Here is a 22,951-nt window from a genome sequence, read left to right as displayed (position 1 = left end):
ACCATCAGTATGAGGGTCCATCTATGTGTAATTTTTTATTAACGAGTTACGTAATTTGATTTTAATTTTTTAAATTTTTAAATTTTTTAATTTAATTTTATAATTAGTTTAATTATTATTAACGAGTTACGTAATTTGATTTTAATTTTTTAACTTTTTAAATTTTTTAAATTATTATTTTTAAATTTTATTTTTAATTGTTGTTTACTTGTTGTTTAATTTAATTACTTTGTATAATTTATTTGTTTGAAATTCATTTTAATTAGTTTGCTTTTAATTTCTTTGTTGTACGCCGTTTGAAATAAAAGACTAACACTAGCGTGTACTAGAAAGTGTCATTGTGTATAACATCCATTTAACCACAGCTGTTACTTATTAGCGACAGCTTGTACTTATCGATCCGCCTGTAATCCTCCCAGGCGCTCCCCGTGGTTGCTTAATAGCGGGCTCACTGAAGCGATCACAACAGGTAATTAATCGAAGCCATTAAGTCCCTCTCCGCGTTAAGTGTGGCGACAGCTGGTGCTGTAATTAGTCACGGCTCTCGGCTTTTTTCATTAGACTACAGCTGTACATGAACTATGTTCACATATCGTACGCCCGGTCATTCTTTGATCAAATTAAAAAATTTTGTTTCCACATGTCCTGCGAACCGTCCCTTGCTATGTATGAAAGATTAATGGTTGTAACTATTCGCTTATAGCGAGGGTCAGCGAAAACAAAAATATATTTAAGGGTCGGAATTTTCTTTCAACCACCGTTAAGTCAGGTTTTGAGACGAAACGAAGTCTCGGTAGGTTCGTGTTTTTTAATGGGCGACAGGGCGACTTGGTGCGTTGGTACGTAGGTACGCGTGGGTAGACATGTTTTTTACAAGTCTGGAAAAGTAATTAAGTTTTTTATGACCGTTCCGATTTTCTTTTGATCTGACCACCATTTGACCACACTGAGCCAGATAAATTTAACAATTGTCGCAGCGGGGTTTATTTTAAGTGCACCCCAGTGCACGCTTGTTTACATTTTAAAAGACGTGTCGCGTGTCTTCCCCTTACGGCTTCCCTAATAGAGAAACGAGAGGAAAGACAACTGTTCTAAAATTAGAACAGCCTTGTCTACAGACACGAGTATCGTCCCTTGTGAAAAAATTCGCGTCAGAATCCTTAACTAAACAGTCAATTTCTTTAAAAAGTTAAAAAATAATTTAGGAAGACAAGGGTTAACAAAATATATATCTTAGTCTTGCAGCAGATTACCTTCCCATGTTCGCTTTAGTATTACAGTTTTCATCAATCTTCTTTTTGACTTGAACTTCTTTAATTTTTAAGAAAGTTTACTTATACATAATACATTACGTCTAATGACAATTTTTTATTTTTACCACTCAATGTATTTTCTTTTTCTATATCTTACATTGTCATCTTAATTTTTGATCACCTTAGGTGGTGGTAAGGTGGTAAGGTGGTGGTAAGGTGGTGGTAAGGTGGTGGTAAATTTGCTTAAGATTATAAACTTCAAGTTTTAAAAATCAACAACGTTATAGTACGTCGTGTCAAATGACACACCGTTAAAATGTCTACATTTAAATTTCACCAAAATAATGATGTATAAACTAAATATGATATGACGTTAGCATACATATCATTCAATCTAATCACTCTAAAGTACAAATCAATAATTTTTATTGATTAAGGGGATGGGTGAGTTATTTTTATCACTATTCACCCTTCCCCTTCCCTTTGTCCGCAACCCCTTTCCCCTTCTCCCATCCAACCTTGCGTCATCACACTAACCTCAATACCAACCGCTAGATACAAAGATCCGTACCACTACCCATTCTATTCCATTTAAGAGACAAAGGCTGTATGACAATCTTACATTTATCTACACTCAACTAATATCACAACCCCTAGACACTACTCCAACAGACTGGTCTATGTAACTTGTAGACACTACTCCTCGTTGAATATCTCTTGCACCCTAGCCACCTATGTCTGCCGCCCTCGCCCCCGTCCCTAAACACCCGCTTGATAAACAGATCGTACCTCTACCCACACTATTACTTGGACAGACAAAGTAACAGACAAACTTGTATCTGTATTCAACTAATGTTACAAGTGACAACGTTCCCATCCAACTCCAAAATATGCCTGTACTAACTTTGAAACCACCCTCGGTGAAATCTTCACCGACCCTAGTATGGACTCTACACCTACCGATTCCAAAACATGCATGTTCCGAGTTCAAAACCAACCTTCACCGACACTAGTATGAACTCGGCTACCAACAATTCCTAAACATGCATGTACCAACTTTGCAACCTACCTCGGTGTTAACAAAAACTCCCCTGACCCTAGTATGGACTCTACACCTACCGATTTCAAACGATGCATGTTCCGAGTTCAAAACCAACCTTCACCGACACTAGTATGAACTCGGCTACCAACAATTCTTAAACATGCATGTACCAACTTTGCAACCTACCTCGGTGTTAACAAAAACTCCCCTGACCCTAGTATGGACTCTACACCGACCGATTCCAAAACATGCATGTGCCGAGTTCAAAACCAACCTTCACCGACCCTAGTATGGACTCTACACCTACCGATTCCAAAACATGCATGTTCCGAGTTCAAAACCAACCTTCACCGACACTAGTATGAACTCGGCTACCAACAATTCCCAAACATGTATGTACCAACTTTCCAACCTCCCTCAGTGCTAACAAAATTCCCCGACCCTAGTATGAACTCGACTGCCATCAATTCCTAAACATCCATGTACCAACTTTGTAACCTGCCTCGGTGAAAACTTCACCGACCTTAGTTTAACTCTCCCTAACATTTCCAATGATGCATGTACGAACTTTGTAACCAGCCTCGGTGAAAACACCCCCGTCCCTAGTATGAACTTGGTTACCAACAATTTCAAAACATGCATGTTCCGAGATCAAAACCAATCTTCACCGACACTAGTATGAACTCGGCTACCAACAATTCCTAAACATGCATGTACCAACTTTGCAACCTGCCTCGGTGTTAGCAAAACTCCCCGACCCTAGTATGAACTCGACTGCCAACAATTCCTAAACATGGATGTTCCAACTTTGTAACCTGCCTCGGTGAAAACTTCACCGACCCTAGGATGGACTCTCTACCTATCAATTCTAAAACATGGATGTACCAACTTCGAAACATCCCTCTGTGTTAACAAAACTCCCCCGACCCTACTATAGACTCGACCCCTACCAATTCCAAAACATTCATGGTCTAGCTTCGAACCCTGCCTCGGTGAAAACGTCACCGACTTGTGTATAAAATCTGTCCCAACCAACTCCAAAACCTTCCCTGGGCACTCGAATAAAAATAACTCACCCATCCCCTTAATCAATAAAAATTATTGATTTGTACTTTAGAGTGATTAGATTGAATGATATGTATGCTAACGTCATATCATATTTAGTTTATACATCATTATTTTGGTGAAATTTAAATGTAGACATTTTAACGGTGTGTCATTTGACACGACGTACTATAACGTTGTTGATTTTTAAAACTTGAAGTTTATAATCTTAAGCAAATTTACCACCACCTTACCACCACCTTACCACCACCTTACCACCTTACCACCACCTAAGGTGATCAAAAATTAAGATGACAATGTAAGATATAGAAAAAGAAAATACATTGAGTGGTAAAAATAAAAAATTGTCATTAGACGTAATGTATTATGTATAAGTAAACTTTCTTAAAAATTAAAGAAGTTCAAGTCAAAAAGAAGATTGATGAAAACTGTAATACTAAAGCGAACATGGGAAGGTAATCTGCTGCAAGACTAAGATATATATTTTGTTAACCCTTGTCTTCCTAAATTATTTTTTAACTTTTTAAAGAAATTGACTGTTTAGTTAAGGATTCTGACGCGAATTTTTTCACAAGGGACGATACTCGTGTCTGTAGACAAGGCTGTTCTAATTTTAGAACAGTTGTCTTTCCTCTCGTTTCTCTATTAGGGAAGCCGTAAGGGGAAGACACGCGACACGTCTTTTAAAATGTAAACAAGCGTGCACTGGGGTGCACTTAAAATAAACCCCGCTGCGACAATTGTTAAATTTATCTGGCTCAGTGTGGTCAAATGGTGGTCAGATCAAAAGAAAATCGGAACGGTCATAAAAAACTTAATTACTTTTCCAGACTTGTAAAAAACATGTCTACCCACGCGTACCTACGTACCAACGCACCAAGTCGCCCTGTCGCCCATTAAAAAACACGAACCTACCGAGACTTCGTTTCGTCTCAAAACCTGACTTAACGGTGGTTGAAAGAAAATTCCGACCCTTAAATATATTTTTGTTTTCGCTGACCCTCGCTATAAGCGAATAGTTACAACCATTAATCTTTCATACATAGCAAGGGACGGTTCGCAGGACATGTGGAAACAAAATTTTTTAATTTGATCAAAGAATGACCGGGCGTACGATATGTGAACATAGTTCATGTACAGCTGTAGTCTAATGAAAAAAGCCGAGAGCCGTGACTAATTACAGCACCAGCTGTCGCCACACTTAACGCGGAGAGGGACTTAATGGCTTCGATTAATTACCTGTTGTGATCGCTTCAGTGAGCCCGCTATTAAGCAACCACGGGGAGCGCCTGGGAGGATTACAGGCGGATCGATAAGTACAAGCTGTCGCTAATAAGTAACAGCTGTGGTTAAATGGATGTTATACACAATGACACTTTCTAGTACACGCTAGTGTTAGTCTTTTATTTCAAACGGCGTACAACAAAGAAATTAAAAGCAAACTAATTAAAATGAATTTCAAACAAATAAATTATACAAAGTAATTAAATTAAACAACAAGTAAACAACAATTAAAAATAAAATTTAAAAATAATAATTTAAAAAATTTAAAAAGTTAAAAAATTAAAATCAAATTACGTAACTCGTTAATAATAATTAAACTAATTATAAAATTAAATTAAAAAATTTAAAAATTTAAAAAATTAAAATCAAATTACGTAACTCGTTAATAAAAAATTACACATAGATGGACCCTCATACTGATGGTCAGTAGGTGCGATCAATATTAACTTGGCCCTTGTACGGTGGTTGACAAGAACAAAGGATCGCATGTGGATCGATACGTGTCGGGTGCCATTAGCGAGTAACAGGTGTCTCTAATGGCTGTTTGTAGTCGACATAAACCCACGATGCATGACCAAATTAATTAGGCGGACCATCATTTGATGGCTGTGTGTGGAATCAATATTAACGCGCCCGTTGTCCCGATGGCTCCGTGGGTGCGATCAATACATTCCCATTAAAAGCGCAGCGCGTGTCAACAAAGGATCACGGATCGATAAGTAACAGATGTGGTTAAATGGATGTTCTATTTTCGGTAACCGTTCGTTGTGTTGCTGAATGGTCCATAACGTTGTTGATTTTTAAAACTTGAAGTTTATAATCTTAAGCAAATTTACCACCACCACCACCACCACCACCACCACCACCCGCTTGGTAACATCTGTCGCCAATAATTAACAGCAAACTAATTAAAATGAATTTCAAACAAATAAATTATACAAAGTAATTAAATTAAACAACAAGTAAACAACAATTAAAAATAAAATTTAAAAATAATAATTTAAAAAAATTTTAAAAATTTAAAAAAAAAAAAAAATTAAAATCAAATTACGTAACTAGTTAATAATAATTTAACTAATTATAAAATAAAATAAAATTAAAAATAAACAAAATAAAAAATAATTAAAAAGTAAACAAATAATCAAATTACGTAACTCGTTAATAAAAAAATTACACAATATAAACAAAGTAATTAAATTAAACAACAAGTAAACAAACAAATTAAACAAAATAAAAAATACAATCAAAGTAATTAAATTACGTAACTCGATAATAAAAATTAATTAAAAATTTAAAAACTCCTTAAAAACGCATTAAAATTACGTAACTAGGTCAAAAATTAATTAAAATTTAAAAAACTCATTAAAAACGCATTAAAATTACGTAACTAGGTCAATGATTACGTCATAATGTCACTAATTACGTCACAAGGTCACCAAAGGTGACCCACCCTGACCTACTTCCCCTGCGCCACCCTCTTCACCCTGCGCCTCACCCTTCACCCTGCGAGTATTTTACTATATCTCGTTGTCCCTCCAGGCTGCGCCACCCTGCGCCACCCTCTTCACCCTGCGAGTATTTTACTATATGTCATTGTCCCTGCGGACTGCGCCACCCTGCGCCACCCTGTTCACCCTGCGCCTCACCCTTCACCCTGCGAGTATTTTACTATATCTCGTTGTACCTCCGGCCTGCGCCACCCTGTTCACCCTGCGCCTCACCCTTCACCCTGCGAGTATTTTGCTATATCTCGTTGTACCTCCGGCCTGCGCCACCTTGCGCCATCCTCTTCACCCTGCGCCTCACCCTTCACCCTGCGAGTATTTTACTATATCTCGTTGTACCTCCGGCCTGCGCCACCCTGCGCCACCCTGTTCACCCTGCGCCTCACCCTTCACCCTGCGAGTATTTTACTATATGTCTTTGCGCCACCCTAGGGAGTATTTTACTATATGTCATTGTACCTCCGGCTCCTTCACCCTGCGAGTATTTTCCTATATAACCTTTGCGCCACCCAAATACGACCCAAAAGTGACCTAATATACTACTGACGTACTCTGACCCCGTGTGAACCGGAACGGTGACCGGAGATTGAAAACGCCGGAAGTTACGCCGGCTCTTGTTGACAATTGCAGCCTGCGGGGCGGGGGAAGGGGGGGTTCAGTGCACGTATGACGTCAGGTAAACACGGATTTCAAATTCTGAATAAATTTACAATAAATGTGTCAATAGAAACTGCTTGGGAAAAAAAGTCGTGTGAATAGGTGGCTTGAACACGCTGAGTACCTCTTTTGTTTCGGAACAAGCTAGTCTTGCATTAAAGTAACAAAGTGTATCCTTCGTTCACACTGCGTGTTTTTTCTTTACTTAAGGGCAAGTTAATTTAATATTTGAAAATCAGGGTACGCTACTCTGAATTATTGATTTCACAAACAGAGTTGCGCGTCTAGTCTATTGAATTTCATAACACAGACATCTAAAAAAATGTTTTTTTTAAACCTAACAGCTCGCGATAATTTAAATGAAGCTGCCATTTTTTTAATTCCCAAAAGACTGTCGTCATTTTAAATCCTTTGTTGGATTGTTGGAGATGCAGTTCTGTCTTGAGAGAATTTCGATGATGCTGACACAATAAGAGAGATGGGATGTGTATGTGTGTAGTGTATGTGTGTAGTGTATGTGTGTAGTGTATGTGTGTAGTGTATGTGTGTAGTGTATGTGTGTGGTGTATGTGTGTAGTGTATGTGTGTAGTGTATGTGTGTAGAGTATGTGTGTAGTGTATGTGTGTAGTGTATGTGTGTAGTGTATGTGTGTAGTGTATGTGTGTAGTGTATGTGTGTAGAGTATGTGTGTAGTGTATGTGTGTAGAGTATGTGTGTGGTGTATGTGTGTGGTGTATGTGTGTAGAGTATGTGTGTGGTGTATGTGTGTGGTGTATGTGTGTAGTGGTGTTGTGTTCATCTTTACTGGGTGCGTGTGGTCATGTGTAGCGGCGGTGTGGCTAGGGCGGTGCATTTGGTGTGGTTGATGTGGTTAGTATGGTTGTTGTAGGTGTGGCTGGTGTAGTTGGTTGTGGTTGGTGTGGTTGGTGTTGTGGTTGGTGTTTTTGATGTGGTTGTGGCTAGTGTGGTTGTTGGTGTGGTAGATGTGGTAGATGTGGTTGGTTGTGGCTGGTGTGGTTGGTGTGGTTGTTACGGATTTGTCCAGTTTGCAGTAAGTGTGGCTGGTGTGGTTGATTGTGGTTGGTTGTGGTTGGTGAGGTTGGTGTGGTTGTTGTGGTTGAAGTGATTGTTACTGATTTGTCGAGTTTGCAGCAATAATGTATCAAACAAATCCGATATGTTTCGTTACAACGATGTGTGAACACAGGCAGCGGTTGTACACCGGGCTGATGCTAACCCTAGATACGCCACTGGTGTGTAGTAGTGGTACACGTAACACGCCTAGTGTGTTTGTGTGTAATGTGTAGTGGTACTCGACACACCTACGCTGTGTATACTAGGCTATGTCCTATGATACTAACCACATATCTAATGTAAGCTGTACTAGGCTATGTGCTATGATACTGACCACATATCTAACGTAAGCTGCAGTTGACCGTGTGCTATGATACTGACCACATATCTTGATGTACTAGCTCATGTGCTATGATACTGACCACATATCTCGATGTACTAGCCTATGTGCTATGATATTGCTCACACATCTGAAATGAAAGTTTCTGGCTAAAGATTAAATAATTGATACTAGTAGCCGAGTGTGAGTGCACTAATTAATCAAGACACGTCCTCCCCTGCACTAATTAATCAAGACACGACCTCCCGTGTGTATGTTGTTGTAGGGAATGTCTCTAGGAACGGACATCCAGCGCTGTGGACGTTTCGTGCAGAGGACGTTACGTGACTTTCTTGTTGATGTACTATTCGAGAAGTGTACTGTAGTGGTCACTCCGGTGGTTGAATTAACCTCTTATAGATTTCCTGAGTATTGGGCCGTTTGCTGGACACCATGTATTGCCTTTTGGCTGGTGTGCCCCTCTAGTAATGTAGCAGACCTTTACTATTTTTAGACCTTTCCGATTTTTAGACCTTTCCTATTTTAGACCTTTCCGATTTTTAGACCTTTCCTGTTTTAGACCTTTCTTATTTTAGACCTTTCCTATTCTAGACCTTTCCTATTCTAGACCTTTCCTATTCTAGACCTTTCCTATTTTAGACCTTTCCTATTTTAGACCTTTCCTATTTTAGACCTTTCCTGTTTAAGACCTTTCCTGTTTAAGACCTTTCCTGTTTTAGATCTTTCCTGTTTTAGACCTTTCCTATTTTAGACCTTTTCTATTTTAGATCTTTTCTATTTTAGACCTTTCCTATTTTAGACCTTTCCTGTTTTAGACCTTTCCTGTTTTAAGCCTTTCCTGTTTTAGGCCTTTCCTGTTTTAAGCCTTTCCTGTTTTAGACCTTTCCTATTTTAGACCTTTCCTATTTTAGACCTTTCCTATTTTAGACATTGCGACCATCGGTTCTGTTATTGGACTTATTGTCGTTATTATGTCGTTATTTTTTCATGCAGCCGATGTGTCGTGTTCTTGGCTCTTTGTTAGCCCGATGTGTCGTGTTCTTGACTCTTTGTTAGCCCGATGTGTCGTGTTCTTGACTCTTTGTTAGCCCGATGTGTCGTGTTCTTGACTCTTTGTTAGCCCGATGTGTCGTGTTCTTGACTCTTTGTTAGCCCGATGTGTCGTGTTCTTGACTCTTTGTTAGCCCGATGTGTCGTGTTCTTGACTCTTTGTTAGCCCGGTGTGTCGTGTTCTTGACTCTTTGTTAGCACGGTGTGTCGTGTTCTTGACTCTTTGTTAGCCCGATGTGTCGTGTTCTTGACTCTTTGTTAGCCCGATGTGTCGTGTTCTTGACTCTTTGTTAGCCCGGTGTGTCGTGTTCTTGACTCTTTGTTAACACGGTGTGTCGTGTTCTTGACTCTTTGTTAACACGGTGTGTCGTGTTCTTGACTCTTTGTTAACACGGTGTGTCGTGTTCTTGACTCTTTGTTAGCACGGTGTGTCGTGTTCTTGACTCTTTGTTAACACGGTGTGTCGTGTTCTTGACTCTTTGTTAACACGGTGTGTCGTGTTCTTGACTCTTTGTTAACACGGTGTGTCGTGTTCTTTACTCTGTTAGCACGGTGTGTCGTGTTCTTTACTCTGTTAGCACGGTGTGTAGTTGACTATTTCTGTGATAAACACTTCTATAGAATAATACATCGCCGTGTTAAAAGATTTATTACCCTCCTTACGCCCTTTCCTTTCAGAACTACCTTAAATTTGTAATGTTAAAAATACAGGGAAAATCGGAAACAAAAACTTATACCCCTGCCATAAATCGAAACAGTTTGAATTTTATTAGAGATTTTTTTTCGAGAAGGATTTAAACAAATACCTAAAGTACAAAGTTTAAAAACGAGTTTAAATTAATCTCTGCATAAGAAGCTAAAAACTAGTTATTATCATTAAAAAAAAACTTGTCATTATCCCAAGCCAAATTTGGACTCCAAATATGGGCGTTTCTCTGGTGCCAGCAACAGGAAATCCAATCCAGACATCAAGGGCCGTAACCGATATGCACTTTCTCCTGGTGGTCTCGCTGTGCTCACGGGACCCGGGAGATTTGGCGAGACGTTGAATGCTCCATGGCGATTCGCTGAGAGTCCGCTCCCCGGGGGTGCGTCTCGCATCTCTTTAAAGTTCTTTGAGTAATTAGCGCAGACTTAGAGATGCATCGCGTGTAACAAGTTGTAGTGTCGCCGTCCCCACCCCCACCCTCCCCCCACCCACAGAAACACGTCACAAATATGGCAGCGAATCAGTACAAACTCCAGGCTATCATATGTAGGGTGTATGTTTTGTACCAGTTTCAGATAATGTGACAATAATGGACTCCCTACCCCGTCACAACATAATCCTAATCCTAATCCCTGATATACATCTTTATGACATTCTTGTATTTTTAAAATAATGTATGTGATAGTCTAGATAGATTTAAGAAAAAATGTATTTGATATATTAATATAGTCTAGATAAATTTAAGAAAAAAAAGTATTTGATAGAATGTCTGAATAGATTTAAGAAAATAATGCTGCATCACCTAGATATGGTTCAGGGAACCAAATATTTTGCCAAAAACAACCCAACTTATTTAACATACACACATACAATTTTGTAATCACAATAGTAAAGCTGTAATACAGCATTTAAGTACAGCTGTAATACAGCATTTAAGTACAACTGTAATACAGCATTTAAGTACAACTGTAATACAGCAAATAAGTACAGCTGTTATAGTACAACTGTAATACAGCATTTAAGTACAGCTGTAATACAGCATTTAAGTACAAACACACAACGCTGATAAAGCATTAATCATCAAGGTAGCCACACAATGAAGCATTAATCATCAAGGTAACCACACAATGAAGCATTAATCATCAAGGTAGCCAAACAACGCTGATAAAGCCTTAATCATCAAGGTAGCCACACAATGAAGCCTTAATCATCAAGTTAGCCACACAATGAAGCATTAATCATCAAGGTAGCCACACAATAAAGCATTAATCATCAAGGTAGCCACACAATGAAGCATTAATCATCAAGGTAGCCACACAATGCAGCATTAATCATCAAGGTAGCCACACCTCGCTGATGTAGCATTAATCATCAAGGTAGCCACACATCGCTGATGTAGCATTAATCATCAAGGTAGCCACACAACGCTGATAAAGCATTAATCATCAAGGTAGCCACACAATGAAGCATTAATCATCAAGGTAGCCACACATTGAAGCAATAATCATCAAGATAGCCACACATCGCTGATGTAGCATTAATCATCAAGGTAGCCACACAACGCTGATGAAGCAATAATCATCAAGGTAGCCACACATCGCTGATGTAGCATTAATCATCAAGGTAGCCACACAACGCTGATGAAGCATTAATCATCAAGGTAGCCACACATCGCTGATGTAGAATTGTTCAACATTAGTCTGAACAAGAAACCCAACACCTCCCCACCTCCCCACCTCCCCACCCCAGGGTTGCTGCTACTAAAAAATTCATCAGTTTAATCCTATTGATGACACGTGCATGTGTTTGTTTATAAAAAAAAAGGTGAGCACACAATGGGAATTTAAAAACAACTTGTGTTGACATGGTATAAAAAATGTTTGTAGACAATTGTATTTTTTACCACCACAAACAAGGGAAATAACAATTGTATCCCAGTCACTGGAAAAGTAATCTACTAGAGTGGTCGCAGTAGTCAGACAATTTCTTCTGCTACATGGGCACAGCTTTTTTATTTTAGTGTGTGGGCAGGATCTAGTTGGTACAGTATGGCCACATTGGCCAGGATTTTGTTGGTACAGTATGGCAGCATTGGCCAGGATTTTGTTGGTACAGTATGGCCAAGTTGGCCAGGATCTAGTTGGTACAGTATGGCCACATTGCCCAGGATTTTGTTGGTACAGTATGGCCATTATGGCCACAAATTCAATGTTTTAAAAAGACACTTTGGTCAGACATTTGATATTTTTAAAAATGGACCAGAAACTCGATACAGAAACACTGTCATAATTACATCAAAGTCTGATGAATTGCAACTACCCACACAAACTATTCACAAAAACTATCCATGAATCTACAATAAAAAAACTACTCTTAAAAACGTTATCAAACTGGTCATGTTTGCTTAAATTAACCAGAAATCTCTTAAGATATTAGCTTTTATTGGCAGCACGACTGAGCATTGCATGATAGCCTACAAGTCCGACTATCCCCTGGGGTCACAGTAAATCTATAGACCCCCACAGGGAGACTGACCATTGCATGATGGCCTACAAGTCCGACTATCCCCTGGGGTCACATAGTCCCACAGCCCGACTGGCCATCGCATGATGCCCCAATCCCCAGGACCATTCGTTAAATCTATAGCCTCCCATGTTAACTTCAATAATTGACGTCGCTCTAGTAAGGGACGTAACCAACAAGGGGAAGTCTGGCAGTAATTTCACTTGTGTTCTCTTGATTTTCTTGTAGCGGTACTTGGCTAGTGACATCAATCTAATTCTAAATATACTCAGCCTAGTGGTTTACTAGCAAACCTGTCGTTTTTGCTGTCAATATTACTTGGGGTATTCTTTTACCTTGGCAATATTTACCCAGCTAAAACCCACACGAGAAATAGTTGCTAAAACTTACAAAAAGGTCAACGCATTTAAGGCCGATTAATTGGTAAGGACCATTAAAGCAGTTAAAATGAACTGTTGCTTTAAAATCAAATATTAAGAAAAGAAAAAAAAACTGTTGTAAATCTGTATCTTTATCTTTTTTTTCTTCTCTTCACAGAACATATACATTTTCAGGGTTAAAAATAAACTGAAATTATACCTTTTGTATTGTGTATAAGTAAAGCATCTTAAATGAATGAAAATACATGTCAGAAAGACGCATTACTATTGCAAATCGGTATCATTCCTCACAAACCGATGATGAAAACTGTAATACCAAAGCACACAAGGTAAGGCGAACTGACGCTGTAAATTACATGGCTGAGAGAAAAAAGACTTACCTTAGTATCAGAGGATAAGGTGGTAAAGGTTCATATATTATCCAGTGGAGTGGTTGGGTGGATATTGTTCGAGACTGGCATCCAGAAAGTTTAAGTTCCTATCCGAAAAATAAACGTTTCTGACCATATTCGTGTTGTTTGTGAGGATCTATAGGATAGGGTTGAGATTTCTTGATGCGTGCGTGACAAATTGGTGAATCGACGTGATTGTAAACACGTCGGTTTAAAAACAAAACAGGACAGCAAAGATTACTCAGACGGCTCTTCTAGACATCATAACTCACAACACACAAACAGCACACCCCACACAAACAGCACACCTCACAAACAGCACACCCCACACAAACAGCACACCTCACAAACAGCACACCCCACACAAACACATCACACAAACAGCACACCCCACACAAATAACTACATCACACATACAATATACCCCACACAAATAACCCACAGCACACAAACAACACACCCCACAGAAATAACTACATCACACAAACAGCACACCCCACACAAATAACTACATCACACAAACAGCACACCCCACACAAATAACTACATCACACAAACAGCACACCCCACACAAATAACTACATCACACAAACAGCACACCCCACACAAATAACTACATCACACAAACAGCACACCTCAAACAAATAACACATCACACAAACAACACACTCCACACAAATAACACATCACACAAACAACACACTCCACACAAATAACTCACATCACATAAACAGCACACCTCACAGAAAAAACTCACACCACTGAAGCAGCACACCCCAAAAAAACCTCACTTAAAAAAAACAACTGAGTGAATTTGAATCAAACTGTTCACGAGATTCGGAGACGGTCACGTGAACACCGTGGGTCTAGCTCTGAGTTTAGTTTCACTCACCATAAGACGTGTTGGTCTCTTGATAACATTTGTCTATGGTCAACATTTATATGATGTTAACATTGGTCTATGGTCAACATTTAGGCCTATATGGTGTTAACAGTGGTCTGATGTCATAAATGGCCTATGGTCTATATTTGTATGATGTTAACATTGGTCTGATGTCATCAATAGCCTATGGTCTATATTTGTATGATGTTAACATCGGGCTGATGATAACATTGGTCTTTGGTCAACATTTATGTGATGTTAACAGTGGTCTGAAGTTAACATTAGTCTAAGGTCAAATTTTGTCTGATTTTATCAAAGGTCTAATGACAAAACAATGGTCAAATACAAATGGGCCAGAGGACAACTTGGTCTGGCAATAACAAGACATGTGTCTTGGCATTGTCTAAATATTGACTTAACTCACTTGTAATTGCTAGTCTTTTAATCGCGTTGTCTAAGTCAAGGTTACGCTGTAAAAAGTAATTAAGAACCTAATTAACCTACTTTCAAACCTTCGACGTTGCCTTCAAGTGATCCGTTTCTCACGTTTTCTTTACTTTTTGGTGTAACTCTCTAAATGGTGTCACCCCTAAACAGTGTCACCTTCTAAATGGTGTCACCCTGTGCGAGTACCCCCCTCCCCACACCCACCTTGTGATACCTCCGTCTGTAGCCTTCCCAGTTTACCGTCACCCTATTTGCCCCCCACCCCCATCCCTGCCACTGAAATGGCTTTTAAATTTTATCAAATCCCGCGAGAACAAACGTGACTTCACGAGAGCAGTCGTTATTCACTGCTGTACCCTAACATTTCCTCTTCTATTGGGAGCGACGCCGGCCATTTTATGAGCAGTCACTTTTTGACAAGCTGGCTGCGGCTGTAGGAAGCTATCGATTATAGGTCAGGCTCTTGATGAAAATGTTAGATGCTCTCATGTCTTGCCTCAACACCGGTCCACAGTGAAAAGGGGGAGAAATAAAGTCGTCACCGCCCGCTTCTATTCAAAGATCCAAAACTAATTATAACTCATTATACTTTTTTTATAACAAAATACTTTGGAATGTACTTTATGTTTAACATAGTTATACATTGTTACTAGTAATTTTATTTTTTACCTTAACGTATGTACAACTATTTGCTGAGTAAAATTCTTACTTTAGGAAGAATTTTAACCATAAGTTTTTAGTTTTGTTTTTCTAGTTAAATGGACGCGTGTTTAAGTCAACACTGTTTTTTTTCCCGACTAAAAATATTCTTTTTTAATGTGCCATTTTAGTAAAATAAAACTACGTTTGACAATAATAAGAAACACACCATACCAGCTGCTAAATCAACCCACCCCCCCTCCAAACTCCATTGTTCACCCATATAGCCATGTTATCCAATATCGACCCCCTCCCTCCCCCATCACCGCTTTACATTCTTTAAAACCAACACAGCTAACCCGTGTTTGATGAAACTTAAGTGAATAAATTTTTGATAAAGCAATACATGATTGACATTAACAGTTGACGTTTGGGTGGATGGATGCAGTATGAACACGACACGTTGATTGTCGTTGTTAGCCGGGTGTGAAAAGGTCTCAGAACACTGCTGGGACTCCGGGGAACATCTTATAGAACACAAGCTGGAACATTGTAGGAACATTTTGGGAACATTTTGGGAACATTTTGGGAACATTCTGGGAACATTTTGGGAACACCACTGAATACGGAAGCTCTGACAGAATAATGGGAAAACACATGGGGGAAATTAAAAAGAACAATTACTGTAAATAAGGGAACACTTACAAAATACGGAAGGAACACTGAAAGAAACACAGCGGGAAAAATGAAGGAACACGACTTTTCCCTTGACTAAAGCTGCAGACGTGTCTACCGTTATGACGACCCGTCAAGCCAACACTAAAACCATTACCGCCTCCGCTGTGCCCGTCATCTCGGGGATTAGGGATCGGATCACAACGAGAGCACCGGCTCTTCCTGTGAATTAGTCCCAGAAATTACGGTAATAGGTCAACGGCCATCAGCGGGCGGGGCGAACAAGGGGAGGCGATCTTATGAATTAGTCGTGTGAGTTAACTCCCCGGGCAGATAACTCTCTGCTTGCACAATTTTGGGCAAGAACCAACCCATTTGGAAGTTGTATGGTGCTCTCCCCCGGGGGATCCCGGCGATAAAAGGATATGGTAGGAGGCCGCCCAGTTAATAATTGTGCAATATGCGCAGGAGGGATGCGCATAAGGTCATGGCTCGCAATTAATCTGTTTCTCTCGCTGTTGCTTGTTTGAAAATGGATGTATCTGTCCCCTGAGTGGTCTGCTCGTTAACGCTGGATTAAAGGATTTCAATATGTCGTTTATTGGACATCAGGACAAATGGCCCGGGAGCCGTGGGGGAGGAGGGGGGGAGGGGGCGTTTGGCAATGGTTTGTGGTGGGGAATAAAACATTCAAGCCGATCATCACACGTCTGTCTGAGGCCCGTCATGGGGAATATGTTCATATGTGACAAATATCTGAGGCACGTCATGGGGAATATGTCCATATGTGACAAATATCTGTCTGAGGCACGTCATGGGGAATATGTTAATATGTGACAAATATCTGAGGCACGTCATGGGGAATATGTCCATATGTGACAAATATCTGTCTGAGGCACGTCATGGGGAATATTTTCATATGTGACAAATATCTGAGGCACGTCATGGGGAATATGTCCATATGTGACAAATATCTGAGGCACGTCATGGGGAATATGTCCATATGTGACAAATATCTGAGGCCCGTCATGGGGAATATGTTCATATGTTACAAATATCTGAGGCACGTCATGGGGAATATGTCCATATGTGACAAATATGTCTAAACATGTCATGGGGAATATGTCCATATGTGACAAATATCTGTCTGAGGCCCGTCATGGGGAATATGTTCATATGTGACAAATATCTGAGGCACGTCATGGGGTAGGGTATATGTTCATCTCTGTGACAAACATTTTCGTGTATCTTAGCTATTGGAAATCTGTCCATCCCTGTTTACTCGCCTGGATCCGTTCATCGTTTCGAAATTTGTCCGGAAATTCTAGACTTGAAACTGAACTAAATACAGATTTAGATCAGCGGTTTTTTTTTAAAATTCAGATCTTATATATATATATATATATATATATATATATATACTAGCCGTCCCGGCCAGGCCCTGCTCTGGCTTCTGTGAAAAACCTTTCTGTTAACGACCATTACCTGTGTGTTTAATAATCATCATAAACCCGGCATTGCCCACCCAAACCACAACCAACCAAAACAACAAAACGCAAACATAACGCTAACACAATTACAAATACAAACGAAAACAAAAACCTAACAACAAACCCAACCACAACCACAAACACCAATACAAACACAAAGAAAAAACAAACAAAAAAGCAAACGAAAACAAAAACCTAACAACAAACCCAACCACAAACACCAATACCAACAAAAAAAAAAAAAAAAAAAAAACGAAAAAGCAAACGAAAACAAACCAAATCCAAACGCAAAACCAACCAAAAACACAAATACAAACCCAAACAAAAAAACACAAACAAAAACGAAAAAAGAAAGAACGAAAACAAACCAAATCCAAACGCAAAACCAACCAAAAACACAAATACAAACCCAAACAAAAAAAAACACAAACAAAAACGAAAAAAGAAAGAACAAAAACGAACCAAATCAAAACGCAACCACTAACGCAAACCCACCTAAACACAAAGAAAACACTAACGCGAACATAAACGCCCGGGGCAGAATCGCCTGTTTTAGCTTAATAAACGACTATAGTACCCCAACTTATTCATAGTTTTTGCACTCACTTAAACGAACGCGCCTGTTTCAATTTAATGAACAATTATAATACTCCAAGCTTATCCGTAAAATACCTACAACATTTGCACTTGATCAATTCCCGCTAATTATGTAATTATTTTTTTCCCAACACCAAAACAAAGTAATTAAAAAGTAAATGCTTTTCAACTAATGCAATGGTTTCCTAAAGGGAAGTAATTGTGTTTTGCCTAATTTATCAAAGGGAAGTAAGCGCTATAGGACTAAATAAAAACATAATTAGAATTTTTGTAAAAGATGATATTTTTTTAAAACTTGTGTTTAATGAACATGCCGACAATTATTACTATAATTTGAAAAATGAAAATGATTTCCCAACACTTTTAATAGTAATTTTTTAACTCATAAATTTAGACAAACGCGCACGATAATTGATCTAACACTTAAATCCGTAGAAATGCCAACGACAAACATATGCGTTACAGAATTGAGCTTTATATATTAGATATATATATATATATATATATATATATATATATATATATATATATATATATATATATATATATATATATATATATATAATCACTTAATTTTTATTAATTGATTGTTTAAAAAAAACTACATCACATTTGTAATGATTTGAAAAGAGAAAATTATATTATGCGAGTATAAAAATGACTAATTCAATAGCTTCTATTCAATGTCTAACTATAATAATTTAAAACCTACTATCATACATCTAAGTCTAAATGAAGACTTTGGCATATCTTCCTATCTGTCTATGTTGTTGAAACTACGAGAAGATAAATATTTCCTGAGTCCTGCCAAAACGCTAGGATTCTCTAAAACCGCGAACTGCTCTACTCAATGTTCACCAATGTGACGTAGAACGCACATTTAGTGACGCTCCACTCAAACCCGACACCCATCACTGGCATGTTGTGTCCGACCCCCATTGTCCATCGTCTGCCTCGAGGCTCTCGTCTGACAGTGCGAATTCCCGCTCAAAAGGAACCGTTACTCACCCTTATACACACCCTGACATTAGCTCACCCCGGAGTACCAAGGGAGAGAAATATGACCAAAAAATCGTGTAATTTAAGCTCCTAAACCTTAAGAGCTTTTATGCCAAATCTTTCATGTCTGGAGTGGTTTGTTACTTTTTTTTTATAACTTCAAGTAGGGCTGTTATATTTTATCCATCGATTTTTTATGCATTTGAAAATTGTTTTTTTTTTATCTAGTACTAGATCAAATCAAGTATTTTACAATATTTTATTTCTGATTAAATCTTCGTTCAGGTTTTTAATTTCAGGGTTAAAAAACTATAGAAGGGCACTGGAGACCTATTGGATTACCCGTTATCTAAAAGTTGTTTTATGTGAGACAAATGATATCAGCTTTCACCGAATAAATGGATGATTTAGCTGAGGTCATTTTTGAATTTTAGAGTTTTGGTTAGTCATAATGGATATAGGTATATTTGTAATTGCAAGGTAGTTACAACATCTGCACTGAATAGTGAGAACACTAATTCTAACATTTGTGGGTTCTTAATACCAGCATTCCGTCCATCTGACCAAATGACCATACCATCATTCTGTCCATCTGACCAAATGACCATACCATCATTCTGTCCATCTGACTAAATGACCATACCATCATTCTGTCCATCTGACCAAATGACCATACCATCATTCTGTCCATCTGACTAAATGACCATACCATCATTCTGTCCATCTGACTAAATGACCATACCATCATTCTGTCCATCTGACCAAATGACAATACCATCATTCCGTCCATTTGACCAAATGACCATACCATCATTCTGTCCATCTGACCAAATGACCATACCATCATTCTGTCCATCTGACCAAATGACCATACCATCATTCCGTCCATCTGACCAAATGACAATACCATCATTCTGTCCATCTGACTAAATGACCATACCATCATTCCGTCCATTTGACCAAATGACCATACCATCATTCTGTTCATCTGACCAAATGACCATACCATCATTCAGTCCATCTGACCAAATGACAATACCATCATTCTGTCCATCTGACCAAATGACCATACCATCATTCTGTTCATCTGACTAAATGACCATACCATCATTCTGTCCATCTGACCAAATGACCATACCATCATTCTGTCCATCTGACCAAATGACCATACCATCATTTCGTCCATCTGACCAAATGACCATACCATCATTCTGTCCATCTGACCAAATGACCATACCATCATTCTGTCCATCTGACCAAATGACCATACCATCATTCTGTCCATCTGACCAAATGACCATACCATCATTTCGTCCATCTGACCAAATGACCATACCATCATTCCGTCCATCTGACTAAATGACCATACCATCATTTCGTCCATCTGACCAAATGACCATACCATCATTCTGTCCATCTGTCTGACCAAATGACCATACCATCATTCCGTCCATCTGACCAAATGACAATACCATCATTCTGTCCATCTGACCAAATGACCATACCATCATTCTGTTCATCTGACCAAATGACCATACCATCATTCCGTCCATTTGACCAAATGACCATACCATCATTCCGTCCATTTGACCAAATGACCATACCATCATTCCGTCCATCTGACCAAATGACCATACCATCATTCTGTTCATCTGACCAAATGACCATACCATCATTCCGTCCATTTGACCAAATGACCATACCATCATTCCGTCCATCTGACCAAATGACCATACCATGATTCCGTCCATCTGACCAAATGACCATACCATCATTCCGTCCATCTGATCAAATGACCATACTATCATTCCGTCCATCTGACCAAATGACCATACCATCATTCCGTCCATCTGATCAAATGACCATACTATCATTCCGTCCATCTGACCAAATGACCATACCATCATTCCGTCCATCTGATCAAATGACCATGCTATCATTCCGTCCATCTGACCAAATGACCATACCATCATTCTGTCCATCTGACCAAATGATCATACCATCATTCTATCAATGTGTCTAATCAAATGACCATTACCTCAGACTAAAGTGGTCTAAGAGAGGTTATATAACTGCTCACCTACAAACGCATTCAGACGGCTGGCTAATCGAATCTATGTCAACCAAGATTATCTCCCTTTACAGTTAGTAGCCCTTACATTTCACCCAGTTAGCCCCCCTTAGATTTCACCCAGTTAGCCCCCCTTACATTTCACCCAGTTAGCCCCCCTTACATTTCACCCAGTTAGCCCCCCTTACATTTCACCCAGTTAGCCCCCCTTACATTTCACCCAGTTAGCCCCCCTTACATTTCACCCAGTTAGCCCCCCTTACATTTCACCCAGTTAGCCCCCCTTACATTTCACCCAGTTAGCCCCCCTTACATTTCACCCAGTTAGCCCCCCTTACATTTCACCCAGTTAGCCCCCCTTACATTTCACTCAGTTAGCCCCCCTTACATTTCACCCAGTTAGCCCCCCTTACATTTCACTCAGTTAGCCCCCTTAGATGTTCCTCCCTGTTATCTCCATTTACCCTTTACATTTACACCCGCCCCTACCCTCCGTTTACATTTGTCCATGTTCTCTCCCTTTAGTTTTCCCAGTTTTCAATTTGCATGTTATCTCCCCTTACATATTCTTACAGAGGGCCACTGATCTCTTAATGTTATATACCTTTTAGCTCTTCTTACATACTAGCTCCATCTCTATTCTATTTAGTGTCTAGCTCTCCTTATGTTATGTTATATACCAGCTCGCACCTTATATAGTACACCGTGTACTACCTTTTATTATTAACACCTGTCTATAATACCCCCCCCCCCCCCGCTCTTCTTCATCTAACACCATCCTGCTCCCCTATCAATGACCCAGGGTTATCTCCCCACTTTAAGCTCTAGTTATCTCCCCACATTTAGCTAGAGTTAACCGCCCTTGGCGCATGGTTATGTCCGGACAGGACGTCTTGCCGGCCGTCCGACAAATGGACGGAATGACCCTGTACTCTAGAGGTCTAAAACCTGAGAGTGATCTCCCGTGGAGCGTGAGTGAAACTTTTAAGTTGTTCATTTCAAACAATTGTACGAGTTTTCGGACACAAGATTAATTAAAACTTTTTGCTATTGTAATTTTAATTAGATGGATTCCAATGGATTAATGGGAAATTAACTCAAAAGAAGTGAAAATCGATAATTAAAATATTCTGTTTCAAGTTTTTCGCATCTTAAATTTTATTTAATTTTCAAAAAATGTTTTGAGATGTGTTTTGTTTTTATTTGGTCTTGTCCTTGAATGCCTAAACAGGAAACACCAAGAGAGAATGTTTTTGATGGCGATAAAACGTGTCAACATGCCTGGCATGATGATCTGCAGCTCGAGTTACCTCCCTGCTTAAAGGTTACCTCCCTTTTCCTGGACCATCCATTTGATCGTAGAACACAGAGGGGTTGACCTTCTTCTCTAATTAGGTCAAGGTTTATGGTTATTGTGTCAGAATTTGAAAGGGGGGGGGGGGCTGTTACCAAAGTATGATGCCATTAGGGAATTAACTGGTTGAGATTTAGAGCTTGAGAATGATATCTATAAGGTTTAAGTTCGAATCCAGGTATGGCGTCTAGTCTCAGAGAGATACGTGGGATTCAATGTTTTGGTCATTTAGCGTGAGGTCACGTCACTTTTTAGTGGTGTTGATAGTGTGGTGCCGATGTGGGTTTTCCAAACTAGGTGGGGCTATTTTTAGGTACAAACAACCTCAAGGATACGTGGGGCTGACTTAGGAGACCCCATCTGTGTGATAGAGTCAGCCCCGGGTATCCAATAGAATTAAAGCTTTTAGTGGTGGAACGACTGTGACGTGTGTGTGTGTAAAGTGACAGAAATTATAATTTGTGTGACATCCATCAAATCAAAACATCGTCGCCATATTGAATTACCATCGCTATATCTAA

The 22,951-nt window shown here is 39.2% G+C and overlaps 1 protein-coding gene across 1 annotated transcript in view; it reads left to right on the top strand.

The window, feature by feature from the left end:
* Positions 1 to 22,951, top strand: part of LOC131942051 (gamma-aminobutyric acid type B receptor subunit 2) — a 215,606-nt gene that overhangs the window by 26,151 nt on the left and 166,504 nt on the right. The gene's annotated exons all lie outside the window — the stretch shown is intronic.

The sequence above is a fragment of the Physella acuta genome, unplaced genomic scaffold, assembly GCF_028476545.2.
Source record: "Physella acuta isolate Inbredline_101_S28 unplaced genomic scaffold, ASM2847654v3 ptg000033l, whole genome shotgun sequence".
In the NCBI taxonomy this organism is placed as follows: Eukaryota; Metazoa; Mollusca; class Gastropoda; family Physidae; genus Physella; species Physella acuta.
The sequence above is the reverse complement of the archived record's forward strand: the minus strand, read 5'-3'. Positions and strand labels throughout refer to the sequence as shown.